At 37.4% G+C, this 17,063-nt stretch overlaps 1 protein-coding gene across 2 annotated transcripts in view; it reads left to right on the plus strand.

Moving 5' to 3' along the window:
• The first annotated feature begins 1,171 nt into the window (after positions 1-1,171).
• Positions 1,172-17,063, plus strand: part of acvr1l (activin A receptor, type 1 like) — a 66,653-nt gene continuing 50,761 nt past the window's right edge. Inside the window, exon 1 of one of the 2 annotated variants that reach the window (XM_056252230.1) lies at positions 1,172-1,349. The gene's annotated coding sequence lies outside the window, so the exon portion shown is untranslated. The remainder of the gene's footprint in view (positions 1,350-17,063) is intronic. The other variant, XM_056252231.1, reaches the window with a different exon arrangement.

A 17,063-nucleotide genomic window follows, 5' to 3' on the forward strand; every position in this document is an offset into this window, starting at 1 on the left:
CTGTCACAATCATTTGAATTTATACTTTACTTTTGTCGTTTACATAAACCACACAACTCGCTCATAGCCATCTTAATTGGCACACCACATCAGCTCCGCTTTTCCACCATCAGCAGTATCACTTTTTCGGGCCAAAACATCGCCCTTTCCACATCTGTCACCAATTTGGGTGTTAAAATGGACTCTCAACTCACCTTTGACACCCACATCAAACACCTCTGTAAGACATCATTTTATCATCTCAAGAACATTGCCAAACTCCGTCCAACACTTAACCTGGCAGATGCAGAGAAGCTCGTCCATGCCTTTGTGTCCTCCAGGCTGGACTATTGTAATGCACTTCTCATCGGGATCTCTGGCAAAAGCATCCAGAGATTACAATACATCCAGAACAGTGCTGCCAGGATCCTGATGAGGGTGCGCAAGCATGATCACATCACGCCCATCCTAAAATCTCTTCACTGGCTCCCTGTCTCACTCAGAATTGAATATAAGGTCTCCCTCCTCACCCACCAGTGCATTCATGGACATGCCCCCCTTTACCTACAGGAACTCCTCAAACACCAGAGCTCCTCACGCACTCTCCGGTCTGCAAACACCCTTTATGTCCCCAGAACCAAGCTCTGTAGCATGGGTGGTAGGGCCTTTTCATCGGCTGCTCCGAGGCTGTGGAATGCCCTCCCTGATCACCTGAGGGCCCCACAGACTACAGATGTTTTTAAACAAAACCTAAAAACGTATCTTTTTAAAAAAGCTTTTAAATAAATTTATTTTATAGGGAGATATTTCAACAAGGTATCTTGCTTTATTATTATTTATTATTAATTTCTTAAATAAACAAACTTTAACAACATAAGGGCAGATCCTTTGAGCACTGCTGATGACGCAGTGAAGTGACCAGTGATCAAGTATTCCAATGTATAAAAAAGCTTTCATTCAATTCCTCCGTCCTCATTTTTTTTCCTTGCAGCCTTCCCTCGCGTCCTACAGGGGGTGGAGCTGAGACGCGAGGAAAGGAAGCGAGGAAAGGAAACGAGGATGCACAAATAAGAAATGAGAAGCACCCTTCGCTTCGCTAGAAGATACGGGAACGTGCGCGTAGGAAATGAAGCGCTAATGGGAGTGTGTGTGTGCTCCTCCTACTGCAGGCCTATCCCATGCATCCACAGCTAGTAAAACACGCTAAAGCAGGAAGGATCCAGCACGACTACGGTTCGATCGTAAACATTGCATGAAGTTGATGAAGTTTATGCATGTAGACGGAGGATGCGCGCTGTTCGTTACACGACAGGACTGAGGTCTGAGAGGCGTTCGTCATTTTTCCCAGCTTTTATGAACGCGTTGTGAAGGTAAGATTTATGCTTTTGCAATTGCCTTTATTGAAGAATCGCGTGTTTGCTTGCTTCGCTTTACTTTTAAAGTTTTGGTCTACTGAACTTTCTCGTTGTTCGTATTACTAGAAATGATTTGCTTATTCTGTAATGAGTTTATTTGAAGACAGTCTCTCTGTTCGAAGTGTATAGCATACTAGTATATTAGTGTGCCATTAAAACACCTCCAAAAGTGTTGTGTAACATGAAACAAAGACATCAGATACAGGACCTGAAAGGCTTAAATTCAGGAAAACTTAAAATTATTTCCATTTTTAAAAGCTTTGGAAACCGGACATGCTGAGTTGGGATTTTGGAAGGTTTAATGGTGGCTTCGACGACAAGTTGGTGCAAAATTGAGAGCAATCGACATTCGACACTTTGTTAGTGTGTCTTTGTGATGCAGACGAGGGCTGAAGGTTCGACTCTCACCTATGCGGAGCCATCAGCTCCACACTGAGCTTTCAGCATAACAAAGCCTAGAGACGGACATCTCATTAAGACATTCAGAGTCACACTATGTCATTTACTTAGTTCATGCACACCTACAGATATAGTTATGTCTATGTTCAGCAGTCCATTGTGTATAGTAAAATATACATTAGAGTATTCATATATTATGGAGATAGTTTTTTTTTTGACATAAGATTTTAATTTAAGGATGATTCCACTCATACAGAAGTCAGTATGTTTCATAGTCAAATTGGATAATTGAAATATATTATATTATTATATATTATTATAACGGGGAAAATGCCCTTAAAAGTGTAAAAATCAATAAATTTCTTTGATTTGGCTTATAATTATATATTTCTATAAAAACGTCTAGTTAATTCTTATTAGATGAAGAATTTATTTTAATTTAGTTCTCCTAAGTATTATTATTATTATTTTAAAACAACTTTTTCAAGGTCTCAGATCTGGACAGACAGCAAGCACAAATTGCGGCCTCTGTCTCAGTGGCTCCTTGCACATACACTTCTGGTGGCATCTCCAGCAGGGATTTTCTCAGCCAGCTGCCGGTGTTGGTAAACAATCAGTTATTATTATCATTAGTTAAAATGACTGATATGGTATTATAACCGTCTCAGAAAATATCAGGGTTTCACCAACAATCAGTTCTTATTATCATCAGTTAAAATGACTGTTATGGTATTATAACCGTCTCAGAAGATATCAGGGTTTCACCGCTATTAAACAATCAGTTCTTATTATCATCAGTTAAAATGAATGTTGTATGAATGACATTTGAACAAATGCCTTATTATAACAAACTTTTGTTTTTTAAATTTCAATAATTTAAAACATTCATAGTCAACTACATTTAATAATTGATTATGGATTAGATTAACAACTTATTTTTATTTTTATATATTAACAATTTGTATTTTTTTTTAAAGAATAATGTATTTTATTCAGAAAATTAATTTCACTTTTTATGATTTAATAGATATATATTATCAAAAATGGTGGGATATGAATGCATAAATCTAATAATTTAATTAATGTTTTAAATGAACAACTTTTATCCTTTTATTTTTTGCCAAACTGCTCCACAACAAATATTTATTAAATTAAAACAATGACATTTCTTAAATAATGTTTAAATAAATTAAAATTTTATTTTATTATTATTATTATTTTGAGGAAAAGCTAATTTCTTTCATCATTTAGAAATATATTTCTAACCGAACCGTATAACAGTATATCAGTCTGGCGAGTAAACTGAAATCCCGAATCTCAGAAATAACCAGTAGCGAGTGCAGCCTTACAGAGAGACTCAGGAAGAGGCTGCGACATTCAGACTGCACCTGGATGGTTAGTGGATACATTTATGTAGTTGTTGTGGAGTTAAATTGATTCATCTCATCGATTTGCATGTACCGTCATGTTTAACTTTTACACAGGTTGACACTGAGGTCTTTATAAGACAGCTGTGACATGTTTTGTCAAATAGTGTTCTGTGCTCGTCTGTGCAGCAACGATAGAACCGTTTGCATGCTTTGCTCAAACTTTTGCCATAGCGTTGGAACTGGTTACACTGTTGCTTGCGAAAACCAAATGGCATTGCCGCGGGTGGAAGCGTGCAGATTAAGGGGCGGAAATATTATAATAAGATCCCCTTCCTACGTCAGAAGGGTTTGAGATGTAAGGTGGGCCTAGTGAAATTCTTAGTGGGCCCAGAGTTGTAAAAGTATATTTTTTCCCCCCCATAACAGATTTTGTAACTTTATTTTATAATAAAAGAGGCAGGTCTTGAAATGGTCTCTATATAAACTACACAAGGCCCAATTCTAAGGAGTTTTTCTACTGGTTCATTCTGGTTCAGATTTGTACTTACTTTGCAAACATTTTTACTGGCCCCACCACAAAATGAAAAAAAAAAAATGTTATTAGTATTTTAATAAATATTAAGTCAACTAACAGTCAGTGATAAAATAAGAACAACTGAACAAATTGCAATAGCACAAATAAATACAATCAGGGCAGGCCTTAGGGGGATGGGGGCCCCTGGGCTTGAGTTTATATTTGGGCCCTACTTGCGTTACAAATGACCTCAACTAGAACATAATTAGAGTAGCAAAAAATACACAAATAGTAAATATTCTTTGAGATTCTTAGAACAATCATTGTGCAACATGCTTAGGGCCAGATTTACTAACAGCTTGCGCCAGGGCAAACCCTCTTTTGTTAAAAAAACTACTGTCAGGATTTACTAAAGACATCACTGAAAAATTTGCGCTGAAAAGGCGTGGACAGTTATTTTGCGGCTGGCCTTATTGCATATGCATTTGTAGGAGTTTCCCTTTCAGAAGCAAAGTTTATGGGAGGAGAATATTTAAATTAATCATGCAACGTGATTTACTAAGGTTTGCGCTCGTCAATTTACTGGTGTTTGCGCCATTATTTAAAGGCCAAAAAAAAAAAAGACACTAACTGGTAGATTGCGTTGGTCATTATGGAAATGATCCGGCTTTGTGTTCTTTAATTTACGGATCGTCAGTAGATCACGCCTAGAACTTTCCACTCCCATCAACACTTTTTTGGAATTGCGCTCTCACGATAATGTGCCCTTGTCAAGTAAATGTAGTCAAAGTTTAGAGTTGATAAAAGAGTTTTTTTTCTCTCAAATATTACATGCACACACACACACAATTTGTTTTATTACACACGTACAAACCACACTCTGACATCGATACCAACACACCCACACAATTATAGCTCCATAATTTATCCAATTGGCTCTATAATATGCAGAAAAAGAAAACAGGAATAAAGCGAGTATTTGTTTTATAGGCCAAACCTGAGAAAATGGCACCATCTGGTAAAGAATAGTAACATTTTTAATTTTGAAGCCTTGCCAACAGAATGAAAGCCTCTTAACAAAGATAGCTTCATTTTATAGTTAAAGCTGCAGTCCGTTTTTCCTCTTTGTCGCCATCTCTGTTCAAAATCTGCAATTGCAGTTATTCGCGGAATTATCAACTTTACGTGAGTTGTAGCTACTTTGACACACTGGTAAATTGAACGGGGAACGACGAAACATTTTCGTTTGTTTGTTTTGTTCGGTTAACTTGTATGACAGATATCCAGAAATTATTAGCCGTATTTCCACTGTCTGGCCATGTGCGAGCGAGGGCTGTAATCAGCCCAAAGTAGTGAATTGAAGGCTTGAAAACAAAATCCAATACACCAAACCAAACGCGCCTTTCCGTGCTCACGGAGTAATTTGAAAGGCTATAGTTTGAAAGACGGAGGGGAGCACGTAAAAAAATACCCTGGCCTGAATATCCTCCGACTGAGAGCTTCGAGGCCATAATCAAACGGCGCAACCTGATATTTATCTTTATTTCACAAAGAATAACACTCGTTGATCCGCATCTGCTCCATTGCGTTCGGCTACTTTAAACAGCTTCAATTAGGCTTTTAGTCCAAAAGAGCGCACATTTAGAAAAATCTTGATAAAGTCTCATATTTTCACGTCTCATTGCTTTACAGAGAATGATAATTTTAATAATGGTCAAAACGCATACGTTTTTAGTTGAAAGCGGTGTGGTGTAAACAGCCCCTAAAAAGGGAGGGAAGCACAATGGAAGCAGGTGAGAACAATTGACCTTTCGCCGGCCCCTCCCCCAAAACGGCCATTGTCCAACCACACATCATAGCAACCGTTACTATGTGACCAGGTCCGTCAAACATTGACTGCAAGATGGTGAAGCGGTGCGCCCACGGCGTTTGTAAATCGGACACTGGGTACCCCGAGAGATTGTCTGGAGGAGTTGTATTCTTTCCGTTTCCAAAGCCGAAAACACAATGTGAGCGGTGCCTAGAATGGATAAAACAGTGTGGACGGCCCCACTCCCAGTTAAATGTGTCGAACATGGTTAACTCGCGTGCAGCGTGCGTGAGACTGAGACACTGAGATTAGTCAAAGAAAGCAGATCAAGAGGATCCACAAAGGAATTACGTTTTCTAAAGGGTTGTTGTTAACATGATATTCTCGGGGGAAATGAGCAGCAGAGCAGGACTAGCAGTGCAGCACCCGTAGACTACAGTTTAGAGGAGTGCACGTTCGCAACGGGGAAAGCATGAAGCTTACTTGACAACATCAGTTCATATATCAATATCGTAACGAATAGAAATAACCTTAAATAATGTATGGTTATCTGCATCTTTCCGTCTCTTATGTATAGTTACTTTTAAAACACGAAAATCGCATTCAGCATGACACGCAAGCGGTTGCCGTGGTAATGAACAACCTGCTTGTTAAAGCGAATGTATAATCCTGTATCTGAGGCAAAATGACTAAATATGCAGCGCGACTTAGATATTTCAAGGCTGTGCTGGTTGCATTTGAGGTACAGGTCATGGGGTTTCTCAGATTTTGGTTGAGACCGGTAAGCATTAGCCTCGATAGTAGTCGTGTCTCCTTCATTGTGTATTTTTATATTTTGAATATATCCCTCCACTGCATACCCCTGTAACCCTTTTGCCTCGATCTGGAGGATATCGCTGAGGTATTGCTCCAAAATGAAGGTAAATCAGGAGGCAAGGGCCATGGAAGCACATGGCCAACACTAACAAAGACAAAAGGTGCGTTCGACTTGATGCGGCACTGCGCAAACCGTTTAGCGTCTGACTTGAAGCAGTACATGCCAGTTAGAATCTTTGTCTGAATTGAGACATTGCCGACTGAGCATTTTGTTAAATATATGCACTAAATTGCATATTCATTATATTTTTGACTTAACCTGTTCTTCAATATTGAATGTATGTTTGAATAAATCCATTTAATGACAGCAACCTGACCATTTAAATGTCTATATTACATATTAAACATAATTATCATTTAAAATGTTTTATAAAACTTCCCTATGTGTAATTTTAAGTAGCCTGCAAATCGGTTAATTTTCAACCTTTAAAGTCGGCATGAAATCAAAATTGACCCTATTTACTTTGTCCACATTACTAGTCTTATGGCTAAAAATTAATCCGTGCAAGTTGATTCACAAAAATAAAATAATAAAAATTAAAAGTTGTCTTTTGTAATCTTTGATCAAAATCAGAAAATTTACTTCCCTTCTAGAATGGCCTTCGTTCTATGATGACGTGAGTTTTTATGGCTTGGGTAGAACATCCTCTCCGATTGTCAGTCTTCTGCGAGATTTGCATTGAACTGAATGGAACGGCAACTTGTTTAGATCCAATCAATCCCCAGTCGGAAAAAACAAGCCACACCCTTTATTTTAATACGTCACAATACTGAAGTAAAGTTGGTCGCAACTTCCGGTTTATGGCGACTTTAATATTATAATGATGTACCAACTGGGGTTCCCTGTATAGTTTACAGCATTAGTTGAAAGATATGTTTTCTTTGAGGAAATTTGCTATGTACTGTACATGATTAATGATTAAACTGACCAAATCAATGAATTGAATCAAAATCTAATCGAATCACAACCTTGTGAATCGAAATCGAATTGTGAAATTTGTGTCAATGCCCAGCTCTAGTGTCAAATAAATGTATTGTTTTTATCACTTGAAGCAAATGTTGTCTTTCTCCTTTTTTTTGGTTTTAAGGGTGCTCTGAATCTGATCAGGATTTTTGGGGCTGATCCCAGATTACTGATCACTGGAAGCAGTATTGGCCAATACCAATCACTGAAATAAAGAATAGACCAACTATTAACAACAATGTATTTTAAGTATAAAAAAATTAAGAGATGAGAAAATATCATGAATTGACGATTCTTTATTTTTTGGCAAGCAACATGCCCTACATATTTCACACAAATATAGCATTAACATAACGATTATCATTAATGACACAGGCTGCACTAGGACCATTAGGCTGCTGTCACTTTAAGACCGAATGCACTGATCCAATGTATTGTTATACATGCAACTTTGTCTCTTTATGTTCACTTGAGACATAACATTTTCTTTAAGTGAATACTCACTAGGGCTGTCAACGAATATTCTAAATTCGAATATATATTCGAATAGTTTTAAAAATCTGAATTTCGAAGGTGAAAATTAATATTCGAAAGTGGAAAAACACGCCCGCGGTAGCAGAGGCGCGGCTGTCTGCTGCGAGTGGGCGCACTGCCTGAGGGAACATTACTAAAGTGTAGGCTTACTGTACTGACTAAATAGATATTGCATGAATAAGGTAGGTTAGATACAGCAGTTTCATGCACTGCAGGCTTCCACTGGTTTGATTTACCGTTTCATGTCAAGGAAAAGTTCCATGTTTACCACAGCACAGCTCGCTCGGAGCGTTCAATGTTTTATATACTGTAAAACTTCAATTAATGTTAATAATATTCATTTCAATCACTGAATGAAGCCTGCTATATTTGGGACAAGAGTCGCAACCTTAAATTGCTTGCACAAAATTCTTGATCAGCACTCTACATTTGTTTATTGTTGTTGTTCATTTAAACCTTTATGCGCAGTGAGGGTGAGGGCGAGAGAGAGAAAGAGTGCCTACGAGTCCGAGTGAGCCAGTGAGCGAGAGTGAGGTCTGCGGTCTTGGCCATTAGTTGATTTACTTGTTTTTGTGTAGGTAATACGTTGTCAAATATGTTTAAACTTAAATAAACTACCTAAACAAGTAGTTATGTCTCTTTGTATTAATTTGTCCTGTTATTGACGTAATGCGCGTCATTGACAAAATGCGCAACCAGATGTTCGAATAGTTCGAATGTGTTTTTTTTAGAGGGAATATTCGAACGTCATTTTTTTTTAGCAATTTTGACAGCCCACTCACAGCGGCAGGCATTTTTGCATATTTCTGTGTGTATTTAACCTGTTTAGGTGTGAACCCGAAGCTCAAAGTTCACTTTGCTTGTCCATGTTCCACTCCATCTCGGAGGGTGCACTCAGAAAGCCGCTTGGGGAACAGTATCACTTTCGAGGCTTAATGCGGTTTTAAAGGGGTCATCGGATGGCCATTTTCCACAAGTTGGTATGATTCTTTAGGGTCTTCATGTAAAGTTTGTGACATACTTTGGTTAAAATTCCTTAATGGTTGTGAAAAACAACACCCTTTTTACCTCCTCAAAAACAGCTCTGATCACAGCGACCCGCTTCGGTGCATGTCTCTTTAAATGATAATGAGCCACTGCTCACCCAACCCCTCTCTTCCATAGGGGGTGTCACACAAGACACATAAAGACCTGCCTTGGCAGACAGTATACAAATGGCTGAGGGCGGAAACATGCTAATACGGGACAGTCCGTCAGTGGTTGTGGGCAGAGCATGAGCAATATGACATCATATTGCTCAGAAATTCCAAATGGCTTGATTATTGAGTGTCTAGACTTTTTGAGGATTAAAAAAAACAGTGAACAGATTTTTTTTCATTGTTTGGTGGTTGTCCACACATTGCAAAGAGACATTTATATGCAAACACCATATAAACAGGGCCGCATTAAGAGCTCACTGGGCCCCGGGGCTATGAGTTACTGCAGGGCCCCCCACCACTACAGGTCACCAACTACATGAGCTAAATGTTCTATCATTATACGAGTCATTTTATCAATCTATGATATACTTCACAGTTAATATTACTTTTAAAACGATTTTTTATCATATCAAAATTTAATGGCACTAACATTTCATAATTCTTGTGACCAATTTCAATATCACAAAAAATAATAGTAACTTAAGAAAAGAATCTCAAGCTTACCGATGACAAGAGTAACAACAATTAACAATAGAACAAAGGCACATAAGAAATCGACCTTGAAAAACTTAAAGCACTGAATAATATTATATTGTATAAAGTAATCAAATATAGGCAATACATAGTTTTCACTATAAATTCACATTCTTATTAATTTTACAAAAGTGATTCATTCAAGGGCAGTAAATTACTTTCTTTCTGATGTTTGATTAACATTATGGACACAAATGGCGACAGCAGCTTTATTAGCAGCTACTGTCACTTTAAGACCTCAGGGTCGGAACTCAAGTGCGCTGTGCGCCTCAAGTTCACCGTCATTTAAAATAATTTGTATCCAAACCACAATGATTAAAAACGCTTTTAATTTATAAACTTACATCATGATGTCTCAGCAAAATTTACATATTTCTACCGGATATTATCGCCAGCTCTTTAGGCGAATATAGAGTTTGATCAAACACAAAAAGCAAGATCAAACATCCATCAAGTTAATAATCAAACTTACCGAAAATTTGTGGGGTCGACGATGACGCTGTGTTTTAAAAAATAGTCTAGACTCTAGAATGAAGTGAAGGGTGGAGGCGATTTATTGGTTGATGCGTAGCTAATTCTAAATAAGGCGCAGGCACTCCAGGCAGCCATCTATAGGCCTATGTGCAGCAGCAGGTCGATCGTTCACAAGTTAAATATAGAATAAATGTATTATGTTAAATTAAAACGTGACGTTTCATTTCACCATGCCCTGTCCTGCTGCCCACGGGGGTTTGATTGACAGGCCACCTGGCCAATCATAACGCCGAATATGCAATTTAGTCCGACAACAAAGCTGTCAGTACATGAACGTCGGTGGACTTGAACTTGAAAACGGTATTGTTTAAATTATTTAAATTACAATATTTGAAAGTTGAGACTTTGTTTCATATCAACAGTAAGCTGCTCTGAACTCTCTCTCGTAGTCAATTGTGTAACGTTAGCCCCGCGATGTATTTTTCAGTGCGTGAGTGAGAACATGATGTGCGTGACTCGTGAGAGCCGCCTGGCTTGTCACACAGTAACTAAAAAAGGCAGGTCTTTGCGAACGGTCACTATAATATTAATGATTCCATGATAATGCATGGTATATTCGGCAAAGTGCTACTAAATAACAGGGCTAATTTGTGGGGGGCGTTGCGTGGTAAGGCTTTGGCAATCTAGTAGTAGGCCTATCTGCTCCACAGCCAATCAAGGGCCCCCTCCTTGTTCGGGCCCCGGGGCTTTAGCCCCGCCTAGCCCTATTGTTAATGCGGCCGTGCATATAAAAGTGAAATTTGCATCCGATTACCCCTTTAATCATTTTTTTTATTATTGAGCACATCCTGCAGTTTGACAACTGTAGACTGTATTATACAACATTCACTGATCTAGCTGATTTGGACATTAAGTTTGGGCTTTTAGGGAGGAATGAAAGCACACCGATGTGAAGGAAAGAAATGCACTAAAATCGCACAGCCCTCGTTTGTTGTTGTCATTGTTGTAGGGTTGCTGTTGTTGGAATGTCTCCGCAAAGACGTTGCAAATTTATTGTCCTTTTCAGACACCTGGTAGAACTGCCAGACTGGTTAATGTAGAGAATCAATTTTAGCTGCGCATAGTACTATTGTCTTGCGAGTTTTGCGTCATCTGATTTTCCGTCTCTTCTAATCGCCTTTATAGAGACCTACAGTCAAATTATATAAAGCTGTTATCGGCCGATAACAATCGGCACCAGATGAAACGGAGCACCCTTATATATATATATATATATATATATATATAGATAAATAAATACATTCTTCTGGGGGACTACATCACAATCTGATTCTGGTAAATTGATTTTTAAGGACTACAACAAACGGTTGGTAGAGAGTACAATGAGCTTCTTCCCGGGTTGGTGACATCACAAACCCTAAAGTTCAGTAGCCCCACCCACCGATTCGAGCACGACAAGTAGTAGTAGGTAAATAACAGACGTGACGCTAACACTGGATCAAGCAACTAAGCGATAAACATGCTTTTGAAGTGCTTCAAACATGCTTCAAAAAGTTTTGTAGTGCCAGGTTGTGGAAAAGCACAGTAGCAGCATTGGATTTGCCTGAAATTAAAAAACAATGTTGTGCCTTCTTTATTGTAACCGACAGGAACAGTGCAACTTATGCGAGTCAATTTTTTTGCACTGTGTCACTATTGCTTTGTTACAGATCGTTTGATATATACGGATTATGTGTACATGTCTAACAAAAATCACCAGTGACCAGTAGGGCTGGGCGATATGGCCAAAAAAAATTATCACGATATTTTGTTTTATATCAGTCGATATCGATAATTATCACGATAAATGTCCAATCTTTATTTCTTTCAAGTTTAAAGGCAAATTTTTGCTCCTAAGTGAAAGTTGTATAAATCAGAGCGTTGTGGTTGTAAAAATCTGAGGTAGAACATTCAAACATTTGTCATTTTACCTTAACAAAATAAATATCTGAAAAGAAAAATATTTCTTCAGCACAGTTTGCAGTGCAGTGCAGGCTGCAATATTCAAATTACATGTTTTGTCTCGAAATGCATATTTGACAGTGAGTTGACAGTAAATCTACATCCTAACTCAATCTAATGCTATTATGTTAAATTTATGTTCATTAACCAAAACAGTACCATCTGTTTTTTTTGTTTTGTTTTTAATTTAAGGACCACATTTTTATTTGGTGAAATTTAATATTCTGACTGTTTGAGTTTTATTAAAATTAACCATTGGTCATCCAGTATCATGCATTTAGATCATGATAACCACAGATAAAGCCAGGTACAGCCTATAGCACCTCACTATCATGGCAAAATGTAACTTTATGGTTTCTATGGTATTTGTATGAAAAACAGTAGCCTAACAGTTAAATACATTATTAAATACTGTAATTATATTCCATTAGTCATTTAATACATTGTCTACATTAATAATGTTATACAATTCAATATGTATATCCCACATTTCATGGTGCAGTTAATATTACTACTAGGCTAACGTTACAGTAAATCCATGGTAGGCTAAATGGATTCAGTATCAATTCAGATTCTGACTGTTTCGCTGCGCAGTGTTTCTCCTGTTTGTCAGCGGTGTTTCATCTGCCTTTAAACTGATTTAAACTGGACATTTGTGTTCTTCGCTGAACTTAAGCGCTTCTCACTGGATCTCGTGAGCGAGGCGATCAGAGTAAACGCGACTGCTCTAGTGAGCTCGCGCTGCCATTTGGACTTTGAGCCGAGCGGATAAACGGTCCGTGTGGCGCGCGGTTTAAATGAGTTTCGTTCCGCTTTTGGCGCATACACATTATCGAACATTTATCGACCTCTTGATATCGTTTTATCGAGAAAAATTATATCGCGATAATTATCGTTATCGTTTTATCGCCCAGCCCTAGTGACCAGTGATTTCTGATATGTAATGATTCATGTAGGCCTACAGTCAGATATTTTTGTCTCAAAATTGTTTGTCGTCAGTAAATCAAACCAGTGACTAAACGGTCAACTTCACATTGTTTCTCGAAAATAATCTGTTATTTAAACTGTGATTTAAATTATATAGAAAGCGATCAAAGAACGCTCCCTTTACAATTGCTGGAAATGTCAATTAAACAGTGTGAGTGTTCTGGACTGTTAGAATCAACAAATCTCTTATTTACATTGTGTTTGCACTGTCAGTTATGATGAAAGCATTCGTTAGTGTGCAGAAATAGTTACAGTGACGAGATCGCTGCATTCATGCGCTCAATGTGTCTGTGATCCGCTACAATGTTCATCCACTGCAACCTTTCATGCCACGATCTCAATATGATGGCTAGATCTAAATATAATGCTGTAATCAACACTTTTCACGGTTAGTAAACCTTGAGAACTGTAATAGTAAAAACGTGCTAAAAGTTTTCGAGAGAATTCCACGTAATACTTGGCTATTTCCATATGCAATCCATATACCATATACATTTCCATATACAATCAGAGGGCTGAAATCAGGGTAGGAAAAATGCCTTTTATTTCTAAATTATGAAAATGTTTGATGTAAAAGTCATATTAACAGTATAAATGAACCCCAGGAAACATTATAAAAAAATTTAATAATGCCCCTTTTAAGACCAAATGTATTTATCCAATATACTGTGACATGTGCAGTTTCTTTCTTAACTATTTATGTTCACTAAAGATAAGGGTATAACGATATAACTAAGAGTAGCTTAAACATAAACCGATCCATTTCTCCCGGCATGTAAACATATTAACCTGCGTCCTTTGTGCTTAGGGTATGTTTACACGACAACAATATGCTTAAAACTGAGAAGTTTTTCCTTTGAGTTTTCTGCGTACAGACGAATGTCTGAACGATCACCATTCACACGGATCTGCAAAAACGAATAAAAATGCTGTATTCTGCTTCCAGGCCAGTAGATGGCAATGAAACACTGACTGAACACATAATACGCATGTGCATGATGTCATCGTCTTCAGAGATTCGCGTTTTTGTTGTTTACACGGAGACAGTTTTCAAAAACTTGCACTTTGAAACCTGTTTTCAAAAGTTTGTGTTTTCAGGCACCCAAAATGCTATTGTTGTGTAAACGAACAGCCAAAACACATAAAAAGTTTTACGTTTTTAGTTGAAAAAGGTGACGTGTAAACTGCCATTGAAGTGCGCTTACTGTATGTGATAGGCTATGTCTGACAGGAAAGCGTCCTCACTGTGCTTTAGTAAGCGCATCCAGACAGAGCTAGCTTTTCGCGGTATGAGGACGAAATGTATCGCAAACTCCGACTTTCTTGAAATGTGTTCTCATCTCGTGCTGAAGTACAGTCAAAATGCTGCATCTGAAACCGCATGAGAGGATAATATGTGTTGGTAAATTTCCTGCTAACGTATTGAAATACTCCTCAGTTTTTAATGCTTTATTTTACATCACAGTCATAATAAATGGAATACTCGGAGTCTGATACACGGATGATTAGGCTATGTTTTTACCTCACTACCTGGAAATAACCAGATTGATTAATAAACACTCCACATTTGTTTGCAAAATATAAAAGATTCTCATATATAAAACGAAGTAATTGAGCAAATAAAAAAGTAAAGAAATAAGCAAACAAATAAGCAAGTTAATGATCAAATAAGTAACCCCCGAGCCCCACGATAATATCGTGTATCGCCAATCTCACAGGCTGACGATATGACTATGGAGCGTATCGCCCAACACTGATGTACCCAAATACTATGGAAGTCAATGGGGTACATCAACTGTTTGGTTACCGACATTCTTCAAAATATCTTCTTTATTTAGAAGTACTTTATTCCACTCCGCTCATGTTATTATGAAAATATTCGTGTAGTGGAATGCTCAGGTAAGATGACTTAAAATAAAAAGAACAGCCTTCTGTCTGTACCATCATGACTTTGCTCACTTTCATCACTTGTTCTCGTGCACTGACTCGTTCGTTAATCTGAACAGCCAATCTGAGTTTTCTCTCTCACTGACGGCCCGATGCCAATTCTACATGTTGAATCGGCCCCAAAATCCCAGACGCCATTCGACTAGAGCCAATGGTGTAGAACACAACGAAAAAACTTAGTTGGCCGACTCAAAAACGGCCTGACGTTGCCCAATGGCCTACCGTCTGCTTGGTGTGTCCCTGGCTTTAGTTGCAGTTCGGGGTTAGTTCAAAGAACTCCTATACACATTTTGCTTGTTGGGAGAGGGGGTTTGCTGGATTATTCATTAAATATAATGAATAATCGTGTGTGTGTGATTGGTCCAGACGCTACAAATTCATTTAAGAAGATTACGTTATCTCTTGTTTATGTAACTCTTTGACTAAGGCTTTTTCTCAGGACATTTCCATCTTTAAAATTAAATAGTATTGGCAACAACTAGGAAAACAATGTTGACACATCATTTCAAGGTAATGTCATCTCTGAACTGGACTAATTTGGTCAGTCACGCTAAAAGTGTGTTGTTTTTATAGGTCTTCACGCTAAAAGTGTGTTGTTATAATAAAGGTAGTTTTAGTCTTCATGTCGTGAAAAAGTATAAATATAAAAAATGATATCTAGCCTGCAGTAAATTTGTAGTAATGACGGCAATCTTGTGTTTATTGCTGACCCTGATTTTACTTAAAGTAAATCAAACACCTCTATCTACGAGCCTTTATGCTTGTAGTGGGCAAGATTTTAAATCCCCAATCCAAGCTTTTATGTTAAAAGTATACATTTTCTTCCAGTGTTTTACTTAATATTTGCAACCAGGCAACCATGCGCATGCGCTCTCACTACACTGCGGAAGTGCCACTGATGATCTGAAAATACAGATAAACAGATACAGATACAGTTCAGTGATCTCCATTTGAGATATTCTGCTTAAAAAGTGTCATTCAGAATAGTCGCAGCAAACAGCAGAAGTGGACAGAACACAGACTGCCGAAAAGTCTTTTTTTCTGTTGTTTTAATAGAAAAAACATTTTGAATGATTGGAATTACTATTAGGAATTTCACCGTTTTAATTTGAGAAGTTTCTTAGTTTCTCAGTTTTCATAATTTAGAGAGTGTGTTAATTTATATGATTACATAGCCTATAATAAATCTTGAAAACTAGATGAGGTAAAATAAACATACGAGTTGACATTCTCTTGATTTGTGCTTATAGGTGAAAGTACAATAATTCTGATGAAATGTAAAAATACTTCTCAAATGACAACAATTGTTGTGATTTATAATTTTGAGCGAAATAATTGCTATTATCAATTAACCCACATGATGAAAATGTGACTAAGCTGACTAAAACTAGACTAAAATTCCCAGACATTTAGTCGACTAAAACTTGAATAAACAAAAACAGGGTTGACTAAATATGAAAAATAAAATACAAGTACATTTGACACAGGACTAAGACTAAATTTTAAAATAGCTGACACAATTAGCACAAGCTAAGACATGGATGTTGATGCAATTTTGTCTGTCCATTCAAGTACAAAAAGAAGTGAAAGAGCACTCAATTCAGTATTTGCACACTATCTGAGAGATGCGGCTTTCTGTGTTCAAGTTCAAGTTTTATTGGTCACATACACAATCATACACAGTACGACCTGTAGTGTAATGCTTTGTACAACTCTCCACAGAATGCAACAAACTATGTATTAGGAATAAAAATACTAATAAAAATAAGGAAAATAAAAAAAGATTTTAAAGTGTTACACATTTTAAAAATTGAAGAATAACACAATATAATTATTTGGACTAGAAGGAGGTAGAAGAAGAAATGTACATGTAAATAAATATAAATTGCTATAAATATAATTGCATAATGGCAGGTGTAGAGGTGTAGCAGCAACAGTCATTTTCAATTAAGTGCAATTGTGCAGTAATGAGTTGTGTGGAAGCGTTTCCCCGACCGCAACAGGCAGAAAAGTCTTTTTTTGGAAATTATTAGGATGGCTGAGGTCCTTCATGATCTTCC

This window comes from Rhinichthys klamathensis, unplaced genomic scaffold, assembly GCF_029890125.1.
Source record: "Rhinichthys klamathensis goyatoka isolate OS25496 unplaced genomic scaffold, OSU_Roscu_1.1 h1tg000093l_1, whole genome shotgun sequence".
In the NCBI taxonomy this organism is placed as follows: Eukaryota; Metazoa; Chordata; class Actinopteri; order Cypriniformes; family Leuciscidae; genus Rhinichthys; species Rhinichthys klamathensis.